The following is a 4,365-nucleotide window of genomic DNA, read 5'->3' as shown; positions in this document are numbered from 1 at the left end:
TGTATTTGCTAAAAATGAAGATGAGACGCTGCAAGTGACAAAATGTCTACAGTCTCCAGAAGTTGAACCTTACATCAAATGCCAACCTTGATTACATCTTTCTTCTGGATATTTATAAGTTTACATTACAATGGCACCTGGCCGTTTAGGTATGGAGGGGTCTTAATTGACCACCAACTGCATTTAACTGCCTAATGGAGTCTCTGAACGAGGTTGCTTGCTTCACTGTGTAAGTCTGATCTGTACAACTGTTGTGCTTTCCTTTAAGCGGTTGGAATGCTTGTAGCAGTGAAGTCCATGACTGATAATTTTGGTTACAGAGCCGTGCCATGTCCTTTTATCCATTTGGCCATGCTTTATGTTTAATGCGGTCGTTGGGGATCCGACTGTTATCAGTCAAGCAGAGCTGGTCATCTCCTCCCTCGAGCAACAAAATGGGCGTAGGACGTAGGGTGCATGGGTAGGTGGATAGTTGGGATGAGCGAGAGAGATGACCGTCGGATCAAGAAGATGAATGGCGGAGATGGCTCGGTGAAGGCTATCGGCCGAAGTGAGAGCGGGGTGCGTCAGGGCCGTTGGATCTTCAGTGGACAGATCGGACACTCATCAGGCGACGGAGCTACACGGGCGTTAACGGGTGAGGGTGGTTTACTTGGGCAGTAACGGTTTTCATCGCACCGCTTTCGGGCGCTAAGTGGTAATTGCTCGGGGCAACGCGATTCCACACAACGAACGACACGTAGCAACGGATGAGAGAGAAAAACTGCCCTCATCGCGCGCTATCGTTCGATCTAGTTGTCCGCGCGATATGTGCGAAGGCAGTCAGATCTCGGTGGAGATGATCTGACGGTGAAAAGTGGTCGAGCGGGTCACCTTTATCGGCGCGATGCGAGCCATTAGATTGGCGAGGGCTGATCAACGACAGGGATGCGGCGCGATGGGTTACGAGCGCGCGAAGACATATGGTAGGGTTTTATGGGTGCTTTTGGGTTTTGCGCTTGGGGCTAAGGCCAAAGGGGGTTGCTTTGTCGGGTTTAGAAGGTAAATAGGGAAATGGAAATGGTGGAGAGTAAGCAGGGTAAGAAGAGAAGGGGAAAATGACCCATGTGGGGCGCCTTTGAGGACACAACCAACAGACCAGGCTTCTCTCTGTCATTAGAAAGTCAGCGTTGCATAGCAGAGATAACACTGGCTCCTTCTGGGGATGAAATCCTCCCTGTGAGGTTTCAAGAACCGTAGACCACTGCCTTTTACATAAGAAACAAGATCAGAAATATTTCCTAGTATTCCATTGGGCATGGAGTCTAATTAGCATGGAAATAAAAACTTTGACAACAACATATTTACAATACCAAGGCTTGAAAGCCTTAGCTAAAATAAAGTTCGAAGAACAGCCCATTGAATGGGCCATCAAAAATATATCTTTCCTTTGATGCATTCCTTCTAGAAAACAGTCACCATACTGAAAATTGACCCTTTTTGCCTTTCTATGAAAGGTTTTTTTCTCTTGGTCAATGTGCATATCGGCTAATCCATCAAAGACTTGTAGAAGTCTATTGATTTGATCACCTAATTCAAAAACTTTACAACATTTGATATTATCGAGTAGGGATGGTCTATATCTCACCTCATCTCTATATACATTCAGCCTTGGATGTTTTGCTTGGAAGGTTTTGTACACCTGCTGAATAATAAGGTCTGCTTTATACTCTGTTGTGTCATTTGTGACCTAAAAAGTTAATAAAAAAGGTGAATCAATGCATTCTTGTGTGGGGGACACAAGGACTCCACCTATTCCTCCAGCTTCCTCAGAGCAAGCCCCATCAAAGAACATGTCCCAAAACTGTGGGCCTTCCTCCTCTGTGATCTGGCACACTGGTTTTTTAAGCTGCATAGAAGCCAACTGAGAAGGCTTGGTAATGTTAGGACCGGGATTATCCATGACAGCCTTGGGCATTGGATTATGGCTAACTCTAGTGTCCAGAAGGCAATTATGAAGGATTTTATCATGAATAGACAGAGGAACATAGGATTACGGGGAATTGTCTTCACAATTTTCACTCACTGGGCTGAGAATAACATCGGGTTGGTCATCTTGCAGATTTACATATTCAGTGGAAGCTTGGATGGTTTTAGGCTCAAGATCCTCAAGGATAGATTTATGGAAGGACTCATTCTTCACTGGTTCAATCAGGGGCATACGTATTCTTGACTTCTGGATTTCTGATTGAAAACTGAAAGAAGGGGACTTATCAAGGCCTCTTACCTCTATGGCTGGAGCTTTGAGGATGATAGGATCAACTGCGGGTTGCTTCTGCTTATTGGCTTGATGTTCTACAAGAACAACATCTTTATGAACTGGAGTTTCCTTGACATTATTCATTTTTTACCTCAGATTATATTTGTGCTGATCTGCAGTTTGTAGAACAGCCTCACCATCCCATTTTTGGCTGATCTGGTCATTGAATAATGACTTCTCATAGGCAGCTTTGGTTAGAAAAGTGGCATTGCCTTTATCTTCCATGCAATGGATCTCATCATCTTCTTCAAACTGCTCTTCTTCCATGACTACATTCTGGAAAGGGGGCTTCACTCTTTGGCCTTCATTGGCATCTTTGCCCCTTTACATGATCTGCAATTGTTCATTTGCTCTCCTATACGGATTTGGATTTCTAGGAGCAAATGTATTAGATCCCCTTCCTTTCCCCGAATGCTGCTCAACCTTCAACTTGGAGATTTCATAGGCCAAAGACTCTATCATCTTGGCCATTTTGTCTATCCTGGGGTCTGAAGATGAAGAAGGTTCACCCCTTTGTCTCTTAATTGACCACCAACTGCATTTAACTGTCTAATGGAGTCTCTGAACGAGGTTTCTTGCTTCACTGTGTAAGTTTGATCTATACAACTGCTGTGCTGTCCTTTAGGCGGTTGGAATTCTCGCGGCAGTGAAGTCCATGACTGATAAATTCGGTTACAGAGTTGTGCCATGTCCTTTTCTCCCTTTGGCCATGCTTTCTGTTTAATGCGGTTGTTGGGGATCCAACTATTATCAGTCAAGCAGAGCTGGTCATCTCCTCCCTCGGGCAACATAATGGGCGTAGGACATAGGGTGCATGGGTAGGTGGACAGTTGGGATGAGCGAGAGAGATGACCGTCGGATCAAGGAGATGAATGGTAGAGATGGCTCGGTGAAGGCTTTCGACCGAAGTGGGAGCGAGGTGCGTCAGGGTCATTGGATCTTCAGTGGACAGATAGGATGGTCATCAGGTGACGGAGCTGCACGGGTGTTAACGGGTGAGGGTGGTTTACTTGGGCAGTAACGGTTTTCATCACACCGCTTTCGGGTGCTAAGTGGTAATTGCTCAGGGCAGCGATTCCACACAACGAACGACACATAGCAGCGGATGAGAGAAAAAAACTGCCCTCATCGCACGCTATCGTTCGATCTAGTTGTCCACACGATATGTGTGAAGGCCATCAGATCTCGGTGGAGATGATATAATCGTGAAAAGTGGTCGAGCAGGTCGCCTTTATCGGGCGCGATGTGAGCCGTTGGATTGGTGGGGGCTGATCAACGGCGGGGATGCGGCGCAATGGGTTACAAGCGCGCGAAGACATATGGTAGGGTTTTACAGGTGCTTTTGGGTTTTGCGCTTGGGGCTAAGGCCAAAGGGGGTTGCTTTGTCGGGTTTAGAAGGTAAATAGGGAAATGGAAATGGTGGAGAGTAAGTGGGGTAAGAAGAGAAGGGGAAAATGACCCATGTGGGGCTCCTTTGAGGACACAACCAACAGAGCAGGCTTCTCTCTGTCATTAGAAAGTCAGCGCTGCATAGCAGAGCTAACATGGTGTGTCCTTATCTAGACAAGTTTGTTATTATGTTCATTGATGATATAATGGTATATTCTAAAAATTAGGAAGAATGTGCTAAACATTTAGTAGCAATATTGAGATTGTTGAGAGAGCATAAGTTGTATGCTAAGCTCAGTAAATGTAGTTTCTTTCAGACATAGGTACAATACTTGGGGCATGTGGTTTCCAAGGAAGGCATAATAGTGGATCTAAAAAGTATAAGGGTTATCATGGAGTGGGCAGCTCCTAGAAATGTGGATGAGGTAAGATCATTTATGGGGTTAACAGGTTATTACAAGAGCTTCATCAAGAACTTCTCTCACATTTCTTATCCGATTACATCATTGCAAAGGAAAGGTAATAAATTTGAATAGATAGAGGAATGTGCAGCCAATTTTGAGCAATTAAAGCAATTGTTGATGAAAGCTCTAGTGTTAAATATTGCAGATCTAGACAAATAATTTGTGGTATGTACAGATTCTTGCAAGAGAGGGCTCAGTGGAGTTATTATGTAG

The sequence above is a fragment of the Pinus tabuliformis genome, chromosome J (assembly GCF_031772625.1).
Source record: "Pinus tabuliformis cultivar Carrire ecotype Pingquan chromosome J, CPIR1, whole genome shotgun sequence".
Lineage (NCBI taxonomy): Eukaryota > Viridiplantae > Streptophyta > Pinopsida > Pinales > Pinaceae > Pinus > Pinus tabuliformis.
Note: the sequence above shows the minus strand (reverse complement) of the source record.